Consider the following 20113-nt stretch of genomic DNA (forward strand, 5'->3'; position numbering starts at 1 on the left):
TGCCTGCCAGGATTCTTGAACTATGTGGTCTCAGAACTATGTGCCTCAAGTTCCTTAACCATTTGAAATAGTAAAGTACAGTATTAACAAAGATGTACAATCATATGTCAATTTCTAATTGCAGGACATTTAAAATTGATTGAGGTAAATCACTCTAGTGAGCAAGCACAATAACTCAGCTAGTCCTAGAGCACCCAAATGAGCTCTCTCCATAGAAGATTGGTGTCTGCCACTTTAGGGAAGAGCATATCAGTATTAATGCTGCTTGGGCAGGGCATTAGAACATGATGCCCTGATTTCCAGCTTATCACTAACAAAGGGATAAAAAGCTATCACAAAATCCTGCTTCTGCCTGATGCAATATACCCACTCCCCTTCTCTGGGCAGTTCTTAGCCATCCTAACTATTTTCATTTTGGAAATATCCTTCATTCATAAAGGTACAGTTTTAAGGAAGACTTGGATTTTTTTTTTTAATATGTTTTAAGTGTACCTGTTCGTATAGCACTTCAGACACCCCACAGATTAATTTGGCTCCTGGTATGTCTGAACTCCCTGAAATCAATAGAATTATACCAGGGATGAATTTGTCCCACAATCACTTCTCCAAGGAGCTTAATCTCTATATTAAAAGATTACACCACCAATCCTGAGAAAGGAGGAGGGAACACATTCCTTGAAACAGGAGTGAGGTTAAGAAAGCTAGTAGTTTCTGTTTAGTTTCATATATGGTTATGTTTATATGAATGTTCTTTTTTATCCCTCTATGAGGATTACTTCAGCTCCTAAAGAGATTATGAAGGGCATCCTCAGTCTATTGGGGAGCACCACAGCTGATTAATGTCCTGTGTGTCTCAAAATATTCTAGTTGAAGTCCATGGTGTTACCTAGTGAGGCAACTGAGCAATAGCACACAAGATTGTATTTTTTTTTTTTTTGTCACCCAGCCCAAATTTCACATCATGCTAGTGTGTGTGCTGTAGCATGGGATAGAAGTTTCAATCTTGATTTCAGTCCTTAGCATTGGGGAGGCAGTGTTCCCCTTGGGGGAACACATTTCTCTCAAATGCACCTTCTGAGCAACACTAAAGACTTAAGGAGCTGTGTCCATCCTTCCTTAAAGATCATCATGACAGGAAGCCTTTGAAAGAGGGTGGTGCAATGAAAGATTCCTCAGGATCCTATTTCACCATTAAAATACAATAGTCACAATACAGAAAAGGGCATTAACTGAGCAAAATTCTACCCTGACTTACACTCAGTAAGTGGCACTAGGTATAAAGCAGGATATAACGTGGCCTATAATCTTTAATAGGTTATTTCCTTACTTTGTAGCAAATAGCAATCACATTTGGTCACCTGGTTGTCAGAAATAGATGCCATTTTTTCCTTAGCAATGTAAACTGCGCATTGTGGCTCAGATATCATCAGTCTTGAGATAAGGATTTGGATTAGTTGATTTGTACTTTATGTCTGGCTGGTTCTTGGAACGGGAGGTGAAGAGTTCAAATGGGCCGAAGCCAATGGCCTGTAAGCAGAAGAAAAGATGCCAGAATAGCCACCAAAAGAAAATCAGACAAAAGACAATTATGGAAAGACAAGTTAGGTCATTCTAATCTTTACCCCATCCCCTAGTGCAGGATTGTTGCCTACAATACATTATCCAGTGCTTGTCCTTTAATCCAAAGGAATAAGACCAATTATATAAGCCTACAATTATAACTCAAAAAAGCTTGCACCAGTGCACATATTAAGTTGCTTGACAAGTTAAGAGTGAAGCAAGATAGACCAGGTATGGGATGAAGAGGATAGAACTGGTTAAAAAAAAATCCATTTATGTTTTTTCAATTAAAGAGGAGTTTCCACAAAAAGACTGGTTTTGACCCAAAAAATTGGGTTTTCATTTAAAAAATTGGGGATTACTCCCTGGGTAAATTACTACTCAGTGTGAGTAAAAGGACCAAGACAGACTCAAAAGCGATATCAGAATGTGGAATTTTAACATTGCTTTTAAAGGTTTTCAAACAGTCGTCGTTCCGCCCTGACATTTTAATAGCATGGCCCCTCCCCTTTGATAAATTATTAGGGGTTTGAGGAGTCCCTCAAATGTCTAAGGAACGTCTGGCATTTTTCCAGAAGCAAAATATCCACACACTGGGATTTTGAAGACACAAATTTCTGAATGGGTTCATAGCACACAAAGTACTAAACTGTGGAAAACAAATCAGGTGGCTCTTGGCTGCAGCAAGCAAGAACAGAGTGTTAGGTTATCAAAAGCCAAGCAGGTCTTGGCAGGAACCCAGGAGTCCGTTCCATGCAATCTAAAATGGACATTTCTCACTATGGAGAAGAAAGAGGATACAGGCAGTCCAAGCCAAACATCTCATTTCTGTGTCACCAGCTGCTGACTCCTGGAACAGCCAATGGATTAGCAGCCAACTCATAGGGGCCCAGCCACTAGTTCATTATTCAGGATCTACTGCAGAAGGTCATATCCAATGTTGCATGAAACCATGTCAGATTTCATGAAAAAGTAGGACATAAACGAGGTCATGATTACACTAAGGTAGCTTTCCTGGTATAAGAACAGGGGTATACTATATTGGCAAAGCACTCCTAGAACGTACGCAGCTTTACTGGCAAAACTGCCTTCAGTACAAACATAGTGAAACCACCCCTGAACAAAACAAGCTATTAAACAAAACACGATGGTAAAAACACAGCTTTGCCAGTATAGCAGCATCTACATCAGGGCCTTCTGCTGGCACAGCTGTGTTGGTCAGGGATCTCACCTTTCCTCACCCTGACTGACCTAGCTACGCTGGCAGAAATCGGTAGCGTACAGCTGGCTTGAAAAGAGGATATGTTTTGCCAAACTGTTAAAAAGATTGGTCCCTATTGACTTAAGTGGGAGGTTTGCTAGAGTAAAGAGTAGAGGATTGGGCTCTGACTGAAAATAAGGTTGTACCATTGTACTAGAATAGTTAAAGTGACACAACCCTCCTGATGTGGTTGCTATTATATTCATATAAATGTGCTTATACTGGTATAGCTCACTCGTATACGGGAAGTAGAATAAGTTCTACCAGTATAACTGCATCCATACTAGAGGTTGCACCAGCATATCTATAGATGTTAAAAAAAACAAAAGAGTAAAAAAATCACCCCCAACCAACATAGTTACACCAGTACAAAACTTGTGTGTAAATCATGCCTAAAGAGAGAATACTCTGTAAATATGGGGAAAAGGGGCACTAGGACATACAGTACATTTTTACTGTCTTCTTGCAAAAGGATTTTTAATTCTGTTTGGAGTATGGCGGATTTATCTCTATTTTCTTACATGCCCTTTCCAAAACATCTGAGCCTCCTCCTCACGATTCCTGTAGTGCTATACCCAGGGTCTCTGATCCCTGTTGCTAAGACAGGACATGACATATTTATTACATCCAATGTCCATGGCATATAGAAGAGATTCCCCTTTGCCAAAAAGCATACAGGTAAATGTAGCTAATAATGGCACAGGCATATTTAACAGCTATAGTTTCTGTGCACCCAAGTAGAATATTAAGCAATACTCAGGGAAACCCTTTTAAACAAATACCCATGAACCCTTTTGCCAGTTGCCAAACACAGACATCTATTGTTCCATGAACTGGAGCAGTTCATGAGGAGAATCAGCATATTACATCAATCTGCTAAATAAACTTTCAGTTTACCAAAAAGTAAATAGAACATTTACCTTAAAACTACAGAATACCTTAGAGGGACACCAACATCTTGAAATCTTGTCATTCAATTTTTAAAAAGGGATTATAGTAGTTTCAGTTCCTAAACCTGCCCAAGTTCTCCTGCTAATATTTGTGGTTTTATAATCACATTTTTAAACGTTTCCCTCTACTGTGAATGCCCCCACAGCCACCAGAGGAAACTGACTATACACAAGAAAACTCACTGTACATAAAGTTCTGTCAAATACACAAAGTAAACAAACTGAAAAAAAGATCACACCCACCAACCAACTTCTTTCAGAAATCACCACCTTAGCTGTTATTTATGACAATAGCAGGTTCAACATTCTCAGACAAAAGTGTGATTTTTAAATTAGTCTTTTAAAAGAAGAAGTCATTTTGTCTCAGCGAATAGCACTCTTAGCCCTGGTGGGTTCAAGCTAGACTTGACCTTATATTCAACTCTGATTTTTAGATATTTAACTCCTTGGAACAGGGGCTGTACCTTTAATTGTGTCTCATCCGTTGCAGAATACACTGCTGGCATACGGAGCGAGATTTTCAAAAAGAGCTCTCAAGACCTGTGTATCAAGCGTTCAGCACTTACAACCCTTCTGAAAATTCTGGCCACAGTAAATAATAACGATAGTCATTCTGACACTGCAGAACTTGGGAAAGGATGCTACACTGGTAGGCTTGGCCTACACTGGTTCCACCAACATTAGCATTGCTGGGACCCCAAGCTTGAATTGGTGACCAGCTCCCACCTGAATTTTAAGCACTATGTCAAGGTTTAAGCACTGTGAGGTGCTTTCCTATAGATAAGCCACTGAGCTGAGATTCCCTTTGTAGCTGCTAGAAGGGGCGGAAGGAGGGGAGAGAAGTGCTCCCACTTTCTCCTTTTTCCTTTCAAGTAGCAGCTGTAGGGATATAGCATAACTTACACATCCCAGTCTGAACACTCCCCTCAGTTGTAGCAGCTGTGCAGGTGACAGATTGTCTGCAGCAGTGGATAAGAAAAAGACAATAGCCTCTGGTGAAATGAGAGAGAGGAGGGACCTTTGCTAGTGGGGTGGGTGGGGCAGTAGTGGCTAGTGCTGTGTCTATCCACTATGCCCAGGGGAAAGGGGACATGTTGCCTTTTCCCCCTTTAGATAAAGAGATTGAAAGTGCTGCCTCAACTTCTCTATAGTCTTCTCCCCCAAAAATGTAGCATCCAAGGCTATATGTGAGCTCATAGTTTTTGCTGCATGTGTCTGCATAGCTCTTGCACTACCAATATCTAATGCACTAAAGCTCTTTGTGATACCTTCATGAAAAGGTGCCGCCTAAGACTAAATTCTAATCCTCTGTGTGAGGCTACTGTAGAGATTTAACAGTGTTCACTCTGTACTTTAATTGATTCATAGATTTTTACGGCTAAAAGAAACCATTATGATCATCTAATCTAACCTGCATAAAACAAGCTATAGATCTCACCCAGTGATTCCTGCATCAAGCCCAACTTGTGACTGAATGAGAATATTTCTTTTAGAAAGACATCTGTCATAGGTTTATTCCACACTTTGAACTTTAGCGTTCACAAGATGGGGACCCGCATGGACTCCTCTAAACTAAAATCCTAGTTTAGATCTGGTTCTCGCTGCCACCAGTCAGTTTTTAAGTGTCTGACACACTCCCTGTTCCCCCAAAACTTTCCCTGGGAAACACAGATTAAAACCTGAATCTCAACACAAAGGGAAACAAACCATTTCCCCCCCTCCCCTCTCCTAGTGCTTAGGAGAGATACCTGATTCAAACTCCTTGAATCAACCAAAGAGGGATTCACTTTTCCCCCTCCCCTTCCCCTGAAAATCCAAACCAGGGAAGAAATCAATCAAGTTCTAAAAAGAAAAGATTTTATTAAAGAAAAAAAGTACACTCTCTCTGTATTACCAGGATGCAAAAATACAGGGTTTAACTTATAAAAACTGGAGAGACTTCCCCCTCCCTCCTCCTCAGAATAATCAGTAACAGCAACAGAAATAAAGAATTCTTCCAGCAAACACACAATTGCAAATATAGAAAGCAACTCAAAAGACTAATCCGCCTTTTTAACTAATACTCACTATACTGGATAGTAGGAAATACTCCAGGAGAACTTGGAGACATGTCTGGCCTCTCTTAGTTCCAAAGAGAGCACACAGAGCAAACAAGGAACACAGACAAAGCCTTCCCTCCACAGAGATTTGAAATTATCCTGTCCCTTGATTGGTCCTCTGGTCAGGTGTTCCTCAGGTTACTGAGCTTGTTAACCCTTTACAGGTAAAAGAGACTTTAACCCTTAACTATCTGCTTATGACAACATCCAATCTTGATTTGACAGGAATTTATTATAAGTTAAGGATTACATATGGCAACTATTGCTAGATTCTTATCAGGCATAGAGAATGAAAGAACTATTAAATACTGTATATAGATACATAAATAACCTTCAGAGAAACCAACCCATCAGTTATGTAATGGCTAATGACAACATGAAAATGCATATGAACACACATGATTATCTTGGGCCTTGATTCATGATTAGTAATCCACTGCATGATCTGATGATTTATGTAGGTGTGTTAAAATTGAACAACCTGGCTGATTTTGACAGTGTATCTGGAGAACAGATATGAGTAAAATCAAGATTAACTAGACAACCTGTCTGTATGCCTATGATGGGACTGTGTATTGTGAGCTAAACAAGGCCCTGCCTACACACTGGTCGAAACTACATACTATAGGCCTGTGGTTTTACAGATTTTCCTTTCACTGTTTCACCCATAGCACAGCCAAGTCTATAGTGCAGCTCAGACTCATAGACTTTAAGGTCAGAAGGGACCATTATGATCATCTAGTCTGACCTCCTGCACAATACAGGCCACAGAATCTCACCCACCCACTCCTGTAACAAATCCCTAACCTATGTCCGAGTTATTGAAGTCCTCAAATTGTGGTTTGAAGACCTCAAGCTGCAGAGAATCCTCCAGCAAGTGACCCTTGCCCCATGCTGGCGAGGAAGGTGAAAAACCTCCAGGACCTCTGCCAATCTGCCCTGGAGGAAAATTCCTTCCTGACCCCAAATATGGCTATCAGTTAAACCCTGAGCATGTGGGCAAGACTCACCAGCCAGCACCCAGGAAAGAATTCTCTATAGTAACTCAGATCCCAACCCATCTAGCATCCCATCACAGACCACTGGGCATACTTACCTGCTGATAATAAAAGATCAGTTGCCAAATTAATTTCCAAAATTAGGCTATCCCATCATACCATCCCCTCCATAAACTTATCAAGCTTAGTCTTAAAGCCAGATATGTCTTTTGCCCCCACAATCAGTAAAAACTTCTATCTCTGTGCTATTCACTGCACTACAGCAGGGGCTGATACAAAGATGCCTGGATGCCAAGAACAGGTACAATATCACTACTAGTGGTTTTTTCCTCTTTTCTTTTGAGGCTCGTTTCAGAGCAGTGGGGACTGAGGTTGGAATGTTTTGCCTCAGTTTTGATTTTTCTGGCTAAAGACACTTAAAGTACACTTCTACCTCAATATAACGCTGTCCTCAGGAGCCAAAAAATCTTACCGTGTTATAGATGAAACTGTGTTATATCGAACTGCCGGAGTGTGCAGCCCTGCCCCCCTGGGAGCACTGCTTTACCATGTTATATCCAAATTTGTGTTATATCGGGTCACATTATATCAGGGTAGAGGTGTATTTCCACTTTGTGTGCATTTGTGGAAGGGAAGATATTCTTGGTGGTAAAGAATAAAGGAGAAACAGTGCAGAAAGTGGATGGCTCATTAGCAGAATAATTTTTAAATAGAGGGTTTCTGTAAAATGTTTTAAGATGTGTTTGCTGAATGCAGTTCTCAAGCCAATTTCTTCTTTATGATCTTTGCCATTAGGTATGTTTACAAAGCACTCTGGAGCAAGCCTCTCAGCTGGATGGACAGACTCAGGCTAGTGGAGCTCCAGCTTTAAAAATTGTTGAACAGGCAAGGGCTTTGAAGTTGCAGCTCAGCCTCTGAAGCCTAACAAGGGAGTGCACCAAAGAAATCATTCATCCTTATTCACTAAAGGAGTCTTCAGCTTTAAGGAAACTTAATTGTGTGCACTAAATATATGGTGCATGGTTGTGCTGAGGAGGGAATCCTATTGGGGCTGTATCACCCCCCAAGTTTTTCAATTAATCCACCTTCTCTTTTTATGGGAACAACACGCAGCTGCCCTGGGGGCAGCAGTGCTAAAGCAACCTCCTCCGGCTCTGTGACATAGGCAGGGAGATAAATGGCTAGCACCAGCTGCTAGTGAACCCAAGCCAAGAACTTTGAATACAAAATATGAAAGTCTGTATGTGCGTGCATGCCCTCAGAGGAAAGCAGTTACTTGCTTACTTATAGGAGCATTCTGTTCTGTTCAGGTAGAGTGAGCAAGCCTCCCACGGGTAATAACTGTCCCCAGCACACAGGGCCCTTTATTGTAAACAAGCAAATGAGATGCCTTTTGGGTGGAGTGTAGCCCATCATTCTCAAAGATGCTTCTCCCTCTCAGACAGTTAAAGACTTTAATTAACTGATTTTTCCTTCTCTATGGGTTGTATTTGTTAGCCTCCTTTTTTATTGTTTTGCACCCCACAGTGTATTCTGTTTAGTTGAGAGTGCCTGTTCTACAGTGAACAATTGTGCTACAGCTCATTCATTATTAACCCATCGATCAAGCAAGTTCTTTGCTTAGTCTCCATTACTCATTATTTGATATACCTATGTCATGTAGCTAGTTCCTCCTCCTCTTTCCAAACTAAACAAACAATCCTGGTATCTCAGGAACAGGTGTGGTCTAGTAAGGAACCACAAACTCCTGAGTTGCAATTCTGGCTTTAACACAGACTCCCTCTTTGGTTTTGGGCAGATCACTTAACTTCCCTTTCCCAGTTTCACTGTCTGTAAAATGGGATAAACCTCCATACCTCAAAAGCTGTTGTGAGGATTAATTCATTAATATTTGCACAGCACTTTGAAGATAAAAGTGCTATATGGGTGTTATTACTAACTACAGACTATGCAATTCTTTTCTCCTATGCCTCTAATCAGTTTATTGCCCTTATCTGGAATCTAATTCTGTGTTCTTTTAGATATGTGATCAAAAACTAAAAGCAGGACTCAAGATGATGATGATGATGATGTGTCAATATAATTTTCTATCCACTACCAAATATACTAGCATAAAGTTAAATCACAGAGTGCCACAGGAAGGAGAATAGTGTACTTTGATATTCAACTGCCTATGGACCTCAGACAATTCTGGCACCTTGGGATCAGTAACATGCAATGGCAATCCCGCCATTATCCCTATGCAGGGCAGCCCTGAGGGAAGGTGGCATAGGAGCCACTACAACTGGCCTTCACCAATGGACGAATCCCCTGAGCTGTCAGCATCTTCCCAGGCCAACTGAGGGAGTTTAAGGCTGCTTTGACACACCAGAACACTGTAAAGTAGCCTGAACTGACCAAAGGATCTTTTCCCTCCCCTCACAGTGCTTGGTTCTAAACAGAACCTAAGAACAGCCATACTGGGTCAGAACAAAGGTCCATCTAGCCTAGTCTTCTGAGAGTGGCCAATGCCAGGTGCCCCAGAGGGAATGAACAGAACAGGAAATCATCGAGTGATCCACTCCTTGTCGCCCATTCCCAGCTTCTGAAAAACAGAGGCTAGGGACACCATCCCTGTCCATCCTGGCCAATTGCCATTGATGGACCTATCCTCCATGCATTTATCTAGTTCTTTTTTTAACCCTGTTATAGTCTTGGCTTTCACAACATCCTCTGGCAAGGAGTTCCACAGGTTGACTGTGCATTGTGTGAAGAAATTATTAACTCAAGAAAAAATGATCAGTTATTCATATACAAAGGGATGTACTTTTATTGAAGAATGGACCCTCTTCTAACATTGATCTCCTACCCCACCAAACCACTGGAAGGAGACATTGTCAACTGATCTCTCAGACTGACTATGATTCCCAAATAAGTGTCCAGAAAGCAATGATGAGATTTTGTATGTATTACAACTTTGTTGCAGATGCTGCTGTACATGAAGATTTAGAAGAAAGGTGTTGACTTGAACCACGGACTCCAGGACATTCAGAGATAAACCATCCCTACGTACTAAGGTATTGTACTGCACGTGATCTATAGAAGCATGCTCTGTTCCAAGATCCTTGCAGCATGTAAAAGCTCTAGTCCATCAGTGACTAACAGACTACAATTTCAGTTTTAAAAAAAAAAAACCGCAACAGAGAAATGAAGCCAAATTATTTCTTTAAAGTTAGGTGAAGGGCAAAAATAGCAAGTTTGATTACGTCTGTGTAAAAGTAATAAAAAGCCATATTTCCCACTGTCAGCAAGATATTTAAACAGTGAAGTTATAAATGCCTACAAAAAATAAAATAAAAGGTTAGAAAAAAGTGTAAATATGGACAGACCCTCTAAATGTTACACTGCTGCTAGATGAAGCCATTAACCTCACTCAGCCACAGTGTGTGTGTGTGTGTGTATATATATATATATATAGCAACAAAAGTATGAATTCTATACCACCTTAGCAACCACTGGGCTATACCAGTATATCTGATACTTAGGTATAAAGCAGCATAAATTCCCTTACTCACAGGCCCCTACACATCCCTTCTGCAAGCTACTGTACTGCACAAAATAAAAAACTCCTCAAGTGGCTACTAAAATATATTGATTTGTTGAGAATAGACATTAGTTGACTAGTTCAGGAAAACAACAATTTGTCAAAAAGCCGATTGGGATTTGGGAATTTTATTTTTAGGGAGGAGCATAGGTGACTTTAACAAATCCACATGGTCGGAAAAGAACAAGAAGGGCCATGTTTATGATACAGGGACATTCTCTCCCCTGAATAGCCCTAAAATCAATGAAGTATTTTCATTGCCTACAACAGCCTCTTCCCCAGCAAGTCCTTTACTCACTACTCCACCTCTGATTTTCTAAATGACAGCAGTGGTGAGTGCAAGTTCTGGATGACTGACCTCTGGATTCTTTGTTTTAACATCCATTTAAAATACTATAAAACACTAAGATATATAGACGGGGTCTTAAAAGCTATATATTTTATTTCTTTAATTGTTCCAAGGAACATTATCCTGTGTCTTGTTATCTTGTCAACAGCATTTTGTCTTCTGTCAACAATCCTTTTCATAGTCAGATAAGAGACCTTGTATCTGGATAGTGATAAGGATAAGCTTAGTCTCTCTTCTTTTCCATCATGTAAAATCTCTCCCCATCCCATTCCTTGGGCCTAACAATCTTTAAAGTTTTGTAAAACTTCGAAGCCCTGTCTACATCAAGGGTTGAAACTGTGCTGGCATCTTTCTAGAGAACAATGTTTAAATGAAACTAGAGATGGGAGTAATCCATGATGCCCAGATCAGGATCTTGACCCAAACTTCCCCAGAGATCTAGAATTTTAGTGCTGCCCATTACATAGATTGGATAACTATAGGAAAATTCTTAAAGAATCTTTGGATCAGGCCCACTTTAGTTTTGATACAGCTCCTACTAAAATAGTTCTCACAGAGATTCCCTGGCCAGGATAAGTGATGTCCAATCATTCTAGCTGGTTCTAGCATGGTTTACCATGTGAGATGATCTATAGCATGGTTTATCTCTGGCGAACCATATTATCACTTTTCTAATGAGAACTCTAGGGAGTATGCCAGAGAGGTGCTAACCCAGTGTCCACAATCAGCATACATAGGACCTAACTTGCCTCTGTGCCCATGAAGTATAAAACTTCTAGTCACAAAGGCCTACATTTTTTAAGAGACAAGGTGAGTGAGGTAATATCTTTTATTAGACCAACTTCTACTGGGAAATGAGAGTGCCTTTCCCAGACCCGAAGAAGAGCTCTTTGTAAGGTCAAAAGCTTGTCTCTTTCACCAACAGAAACGTGTCTTTAATATCCTGGGACCAACATGGCTACAACACTGAAAACAACTGACTTTTAAAGTATTTAGGCATTGCTGTGCTTACTGTGGCAATGCCTACTTGACATAGGAACTTATGTTTCATTTTTTAAAAAAAGTGAATGAGTCTAAGCAGAGCAATGGATAAATACTTTTAAAAATCTGGGACAAAAGGACTAACCCATAGCCTGGCAGAAAATTCTGGAGGCCTCTCCTCATGCATTCTTAAGATTCTCATTGTCTGCTAGAATTATTGCTAGGGCATCCCTTAGGGGCCTAGTTTTGGGTTGTTTTTTTAACCCCGTTTGAACAACACTACAAAACTTTTAACTCATCTCCATGTGGGTCTCAAACTGGTTCAGCTGAAATGGCGATGAGGTTAAATTATGCAAGTACCAAGAGAACATAGAGCAGGTTGGAAGCATCAGAAACCTTGACCAAACAAGGTTCAAATGGTGAATTCTTCTTTGCTGCATCCTTTTATTTCACCTTGTAAGAGAGTCTGTCCGAAGTTTTGTACAAAGCCATCTAATCTAAAATCCCATGTGAGTGACAACCCACATCCATTCTGGAGCACATAAGCAACCCAAGTTTAGAAGTTGTTCTTTTCAGAATCTGCTGAATCAGAGGAGATGAAGTAAAACTCTCTAGGTTTTGGCTTTTGTTTGGTTTCTGGAAGAGTCATATGGATCAGAGGTTCAGGGCAGGGCTAGCTTGGTCATAGAAGCAAGACAGGATTGCTTCAGATAAAATATTAAGGTCAGCAAAATATTTAGTTACTATAGTATGAGTGACTGGTAGGGACAGCAAAAACTCTAGAATCAGCACTAGTAGTTCTAAGTTAAAAAGCTGGTTTGACCATCCAAATACAGTGCTGGTCACTTAGGAACCACTGTGTTCATCATCATGTTTCTTCCATAGTTATACGGATCAGCATGCTCCTGAGGAAACCTATTGTATCAGTGCCATTTAGAAGCTACTTAGGCCTTGTCTACACTACAAGACTATTTCGAATCTACTTAAGTCGAATTTGTGGATTCGACCTTATGAAGTCGAATTTGTGGATCCACAGTAAATACACTAATTCGAATTTCTGAGTCCACAGTAACGGGGCTGGCGTCGACTTTGGAAGCGGTGCACTGTGGGAAGCTATCCCACAGTTCCCGCAGTCCCCGCTGCCCATTGGAATGCTGGGTAGAGCCCCCAATGCCTGCTGGGGGGAAAAATGTGTCGAGGGTGGTTTTGGGTAACTGTCATCATAGAACCGTCAATCACGCCCTCCCTCCCTGAAAGCTCCGGCGGGAAATCTGTTCGCGCCCTTCTCTGGTCGGTTACAGCTCGGACGCCACAGCACTGCGAGCATGGAGCCCGCTGCGATCATCGCTGCACTTATGGCCGTTGTCAACTCCTCGCACCTTATCGTCCACCTCTTCCACAGTCAGCTGCTGAGAAATCGGGCGAGGAGGCTCCGGCAGCGCGGTGAGGACAGGAATTCACAGAGTGGCGCAGACCTCTCACAAAGCAGGGTACGCCGCGCCGTGGAGATCATGGTGGCAATGGGTCAAGTTCATGGTGTGGAACGGCGATTCTGGGCCCGGGAAACAAGCACAGACTGGTGGGACCGCATAGTGCTGCAGGTCTGGGATGAATCACAGTGGCTGCGAAACTTCAGGATGTGTAAGGGCACTTTCCTTGAACTCTGTGACTTGCTGTCCCCTGCCCTGAAGCGCCAGGACACCCGGATGCAAGCAGCCCTGAGTGTGCAGAAGCGAGTGGCCATAGCCCTCTGGAAACTTGCAACGCCAGACAGCTACTGGTCAGTAGCGAACCACTTTGGCGTGGGCAAATCTACCGTGGGGGTTGCTGTGATTGAAGTAGCCCACGCAATCGTTGAGCAACTGCTCTCAAAGGTAGTGACTCTCGGAAACGTCCAGGACATCATAGATGGCTTCGCCGCGATGGGATTCCCAAACTGCGGTGGGGCTATAGATGGGACTCACATCCCTATCCTGGCACCGGCCCACCAGGCCAGCGAGTACATTAACCGAAAGGGCTACTTTTCTATGGTGCTGCAAGCACTGGTGGACCATAGGGGACGTTTTACCAACATCTTCGTTGGGTGGGCGGGCAAGGTTCATGACGCGCGTGTGTTCAGGAACTCTGGTCTGTTTAGACGCCTCCAGGCAGGAACTTTCTTCCCGGACCACAAAGTAACGGTTGGGGATGTGCAGATGCCTACAGTGATCCTCGGGGACCCAGCCTACCCGCTAATGCCCTGGCTCATGAAGCCCTATACAGGCGCCTTGGACAGAGAGAAGGAACTCTTCAACTACCGGCTGAGCAAGTGCAGAATGGTGGTGGAGTGTGCTTTCGGACGTCTCAAGGGGAGATGGCGGAGCTTACTGACTCGCTCGGACATCAGCAAAAAGAATATCCCCGTAGTTATTGCTGCTTGCTGTGTGCTCCACAATCTCTGTGAGAGCAATGGCGAGACCTTTTTGTCCGGATGGGAGGTTGAGGCAAATCGCCTGGCTGCAGTTTACGCTCAGCCAGACACCCGTGCCGAGAGAATATCCCAGCGGGAAGCGCTGTGTATCCGGGAGGCTTTGAAAGCTAGTTTCCTCGGAGAGCAGGGTAACCTTTGACTCTCCACTTGCTTTCAATAGAAAGTGACCCTGGGCCTGTGTCTGTATGTGTCGATTTCGATCTGCGGTTACATACCCCGTTCTCCAAGTTTCCCCCACTTCCAAAGCACGTTTTAAATAAAATTAATTGTTACACTCATTATTAATAAATCTTTGTTTTACTTTGCATTTCTGTTCAGTTGTTGAAACATGGACGCATACTGTGCTGGGCACGGTGTGCACTGATGTACAGACCGCTTGTTCCATAGAGGAATGACATCCTCCTGCTCCTACATAGGTCTCTGGGGTGGGGGACGGTTGCAAGTGGTTGTGCATCAAGGGGAGGGATTGCAGGAAGGGGTGGGTTTGCAGGAAGGGGCGAGTGGTGCCTGGTTTGGATGACGGCAGTGGGCTGCGGGTTTGGGCGTAGGAAGGGGTGAGGGGGAAGGGTGAGTATCTGTCCATGGATGAGGGCTCTTGCTGGGGCTCAGGGCAGCGGAGAGGCTCGTTGCTATGGTGGAAGTGCATGGTAAGGGCAGCGTGCCTTAACATTAAGGGGGTGGCAGGTGCTAGGACCCTGGACCAGCATACACATCACAGAATGACCCGGGGCAGCATACACCACACAGAGTGACCCTGGTGCCTACTGACTGCAGTGTGTGGGTGCCCTGCAGTTGATCATGCCCCCAAGTCTGTACCCTGGTAATGTAGGCTATATCATAACTGATTTCCTTGAACAGATACATGTTTGCGAACAGTGAACACAGTCTAGTCAGTTTCTCTGAACAAGACCATACAGGGCAACAAGCCTCACGAGATCTCGGGACAAGTTCGAGATTTCGGAATACGCTCTCATTGGCTGCGGCATTGCACAGGAGAGCGGACAAGTGGGGAGAGACAGCTGAATCCGTCTAGCAGACAGTCCTGGTAAGCCTTACAGTACATTCTGCTTATCAGTTAATGGATAGCTGTGCCCTCCCGCTAAAGGCAATCTGGAAATCATATACTCTGACCCTTTTCCAGCCACTCCCGCCAGTGCACGGGAAAGATCAATGTATGCTTTTCCTATGTGGCCTACAACACGTGGCTGTTAAGCGAGGGTCATTGTTATGCAAAGTAAAAGTCAACCATTCACAACAGTAACAATACACTAATTGCCCTAATTAGATGCAGCATTTCATTAACGAGATCACCCTGATGTGGGTCCCTCGGAGTCACAAAGAGCGGATGCTAAGGGAAGCCCTGCAGAGACCAGGACCATATGCGGCCATGCTTGTAGAGGCGATGATTCCCATCTACATAAGGATGTCCTGGCGCGGAAGAGTGTGCTTCCACGGAGCACCCAACAAGGCACCTCTCCCCAGGAACCTCCTGCGGAGGCTTTTCGAGGACCTAAATGAGACCTTTCTTGAATTGTCCCTGGAGGATTATTGTTCAATCCCTATATGTGTGGACCTACTTTTCATATAGTTTTTCATTGAAAATTTTATATATAGTATTTCTATTTTTTATACCTGTTTTATAAAAAATAAATGTTTACATGTTTCTAGCACTTACCGCCTGATCCTTCCCCTGATTCAGAGTCCGGGTTAACGGCCGGGGAGGGTTGGTAGGGGATCTCTGTGAGGGTGATGAAGAGATCCTGGCTGTCAGGGAAAGCGGTTTTGTGTTCGCTGTCGCCTGCGCCGTCCTCCACAGACCCTTCCTCATCTTCCACATCGGCGAACATCGAGGAGGAACTGTCCAGGTTCACTATGCCATCCACTGAGTCCACGGTCACTGGTGGGGCAGTGGTGGCAGACCCACCTAGAATGGCATGCAGTGCCTCGTAGAAGCAGCATGTCTGGGGCTGGGCTCCGGAGCGTCCGTTTGCCGCTCTGACTTTTTGGTAGCCATGTCTCAGGTCCTTGATTTTCACGCGGCACTGCATTGCATCCCGGCTGTATCCTTTCTCTATCATTGCTTTGGAGACCTTCTCGAAGGTCTTTGCATTCCGCTTGCTGGAGCGCAGCTCCGACAGCACAGACTCCTCGCCCCACACACCGATCAGATCCAGGACTTCCCGGTCTGTCCATGCTGGGGACCTCTTTCTATTCTTGGATTGGCCGGACTCCTCTGCTGGAGAGCTCTGCATCGTTGCAGGTGCTGCGGAGCTCGCCCCGATGTCCAGCCAGGACGTCAGATTCAAAGTGCCCAGACAGGAAAAGGAATTCAAATTTTCCCGGGTCATTTCCTGTGTGGCTGGTCAGAGAATCCAAGCTCGGACTGCTGTCCAGAGCGTCAACAGAGTGGTGCACTGTGGGATAGCTCCCGGAGCTACTAAGTTCGATTTGCATCCACACCTAGCCTAATTCGAGCTAGCCATGTCGAATTTAGCGTTACTCCACCTGCCGGGGTGGAGTACCAAATTCGAACTAAAGAGCCCTCTAGTTCGAATTAAATGGCTTCCTGGTGTGGACGGTTGAGCGGTTAGTTCGAATTAACGCTGCTAAATTCGAATTAAAGTCCTAGTGTAGACCAGGCCTTAGAGAGTCCTAAAAGTTACTTCCATTACAGCTGCATAGGTGCCAAATCTCAGTTTGGCCAGGACAGTGCCAAGTTTTTACAAATGGTCCTTGCTCCGATGTCCCAGCCAAAGTGGGGAGAATGAGAAAGATGAGTGTTTCTTAATGGGATTGTTGTGCATGTGTAACCCACACACCTCCTGGGTGTGGAATTCTGTCCCATTTAGTGGCACTGAGACCACTTAGCGAGCAAGAGATTGAGTCTGCTCTACAACCTTACCTAACAGCCAGTTGACTTTTAGCTCATGTGGTAGAGGCTCATGCACTAAGCTCCAGAGGCTGCCTAGGTTCGATCCTGCCCGCCGCTGACCAGAGTCTGTTGGCGTTACACCACAGAAGGCAGCAATGGTGCAGTCTTGAGAGGCTGCTGGGGTCAGTCAGCAGCTCAGGTGAGATTTGGGAGATGTTATTGATTTCTCAGGGATGGTGAAAGGGAAAGGAACCTTTGGGGCTTCACCAGGAGTTGGGAATGCATGGGGAGGGAGATACAGGGTAGGAAAAAAACCCAAACAGCTTCTTCAAATCCTAGAGAGATGAGAAGCCTGGAGCCCTTGACCGCCATGAAGAGCATGGGGAGATGCTCCCAGCCCCCATGGAGAGAGAGTGTGTGAGCTCCCTAAAGACATCAGAACAGGGAAGAGGTCTGGTGCTCCTCCTTGAAGATGCCACGGTGGAACAGGAATTAGAGGACACCAAGCCTCCCCACAGAAGACAACTGCAGGCTAGAGTTGGGGCAGTCTGTCACAGTGGAAAGTTGTTTGGGAAGAAATAGGCCCTCCATGAGTTGTGGCTGCATAACTAAAACCTTGATATATTTAGGCACCCAGAACCCTGGCTTCTCCTCAGCCTTGTCCAAAGACAATGTTTGGAAACGTAGGCACTGTGCAGCTGTGTTTTCACTGTAGCTCTTTCCTTCAGAATTCTCCCCTGAATATAGTTCTCATTGGAACCAATGCCTGGACTGGGGAGAGAGGGAATACAAAAAGTAATCAAACATGAGACACAGGGGCCAATCCTGCTCCCAATTAAGTCAATAGCAAAACCGTCCCTCCTGTCCAATCCAGATCTCATGAACATAAACCAGGCCCAGCTGCAATTCAGCAGGTGTTGAAATGGTTCTCTATAGCACTTGAGCAGGTCCCCAACCTGCCAGTTGTCTCAAGATTACTCATCTAGCCCTGATTATGGAGACAAACAAACAGATGTGTCCTGCTGCTTCTCTCCTCTGGGGGAGATAGCAGTGCACAGAGCCAATAAGCAAGCCCCTGCTATGTCCCCCTCCCCCAGATGGTGAGCTGCAGAGAGCTGTTACGACACATGGGGAGCCCCTTAGTGCCAGCCCCCAAAACCACAGACTTGAACATTTAAACCTGCTTTTGGCCTTTCTGCAGGCACATACAGATCTGACCTTGCAGGATCCTTCCTTGGGATGTTTGGTTACAGAAGGAGGCATGTAATGGGAATTCAATGTCAGTTCTGCCAGCCTGAAACGTGTAGTAAGCATATTTAAAACAGCTTTTTACAGAATTGTTGAGGCTTCATAGAGAACTCTCTCACACACACAAACACAATATTCCAGCTTCTACATCAGACTGATGATCTCTCTCCTTCCCTATTGCTAGAACATTTGTCTAGAAGCAGGGGACCAGATTCACCCCTTACATTGCAGCATCCTGGCATCAGAGAGTCCTCTTAAAAAGGACATCACAGAGACACAAGCTGCAATATACCATCCTTGGCCACCCATTTTTGACCCCAAAAGTGAGCCTGGTCAGCCCAGGAGGGGATGAGACCAGGCAGACTGGCTCCAAGGGACCCTCCACTGCTAGCACACTCACAGAAGCATGTCTGCAATTCAAAGCTGCTTCCCTCTGATGGAACCCTTGGGAGAAGTAAGCTGTGGTATCAATGCACCCCCTCCCCAGAGTTGGATTGACTCCTAGGGCAAAACTGCACTCTTGGACTTAAGGTAATGTAATTTGCATTCCCCTGTGTCTATAGGAGTGAATCTAGCCCAGGCCCACTGTTCTTTAGGTGCCCATCTGCTCCTGTAGCACGAGTATATTTGGTCACTGAGAATTCTGATATTATTTATTTGTTTTATAATAGCACCCAGAGACTCCAACCTGGATCAGGGCCCCATTGGTACTGGGGGAAAAAAAAAAAAAGCTCCTGACCAAAGAGCTTTCAGTCTGAAGTGGATGCTATGGAAGTGATTCTAATGGCACAGACAGGAATCTGGCATCATGGGAGGTGTGGCAGAGCTCTGACCTTGCCCCCATGGGTCCTGCACTTCTAGGCAATTTATGCTAGCCTCAGTGGCTCACTGAGGCCCTCCACATAGCCCTTCTCTCTAGGGCCAGGGTTACAGTCTACTGAACCTTTTTCATCTTAGGCCAGCATGGAGGTTGGTGAGAGAACTCCCACAGTCTCAGTTGTCCCTGGGGGCTTATTTCAGAACAGTTTAGCCGCCTGTCCTGACAGGGGCCTGACTTCCCCTCCCTGGAGATGTTCCTGTAGTGGTGGGCTGGGGGAACCCAGGCCCACCCTTTACTCTGGGTTCTGGCCCAGGGACCCTAATGGGAGCAGCTGTTGGCAACCAACCTTTCACTGCCAGAGTTGCTACATTTCCCTGGGCCACTTCCCCACAGCTCTCCTGCTTCTCCCTTACCTTAGGTCTCCCTTAGCAATGGTTTGAGGGTATCTTCATTAACCAGCCCTTCAGTTGCACTTCCTTTCCTCTGCCTGACTGGCGAGAGCCCTTTTTATAGTATCAGCAGAGCCTTAATTAGAGTCAGGTGGTCACATTAGCTTAATGGCCTCACCTGACTCTTTGCAGGTTAATGAGAGCCAGGTGTTCTCATTAGCCTGGAGCAGCCCCTGCTCTGGTCAGTCAGGGAACAGAAAATCTGGTAGCCAGTATATCTGCCTTCTGCTATACCCAACTGGCCTGGGTCTATCACAGAGGATAAACACAAGGAGCAAGTGAATGCTTTTGAAACAATCCTATTTATAACAAAATGTCCCTTTCCTATTAAAAACAGGGGAGAAAAATTCAGGGAGTGTATGGAGACAGAATGTTGTTACTGCTTTTCTGGGAAGAGTCAGAGGCTCTTTAATTTAAAAGGTTTTATTTAGCTCTATGCTGGGACAACAAGAAGCCACAAACAGAGTTGTTCT

At 44.3% G+C, this 20113-nt stretch overlaps 1 long non-coding RNA gene across 1 annotated transcript; it reads right to left on the bottom strand.

The window, feature by feature from the left end:
* Window positions 1–490: 490 nt before the first annotated feature.
* Window positions 491–19662, bottom strand: LOC123373660. The gene is made up of 3 exons (XR_006580807.1): window positions 19605–19662; window positions 1359–1527; window positions 491–554 (listed from the first exon to the last, which is right to left on the bottom strand). It is a non-coding gene; the product is annotated as an uncharacterized LOC123373660 (long non-coding RNA).
* Between the last annotated feature and the right edge of the window lie 451 nt (window positions 19663–20113).

This window comes from Mauremys mutica, chromosome 7 (genome assembly GCF_020497125.1).
Source record: "Mauremys mutica isolate MM-2020 ecotype Southern chromosome 7, ASM2049712v1, whole genome shotgun sequence".
In the NCBI taxonomy this organism is placed as follows: Eukaryota; Metazoa; Chordata; order Testudines; family Geoemydidae; genus Mauremys; species Mauremys mutica.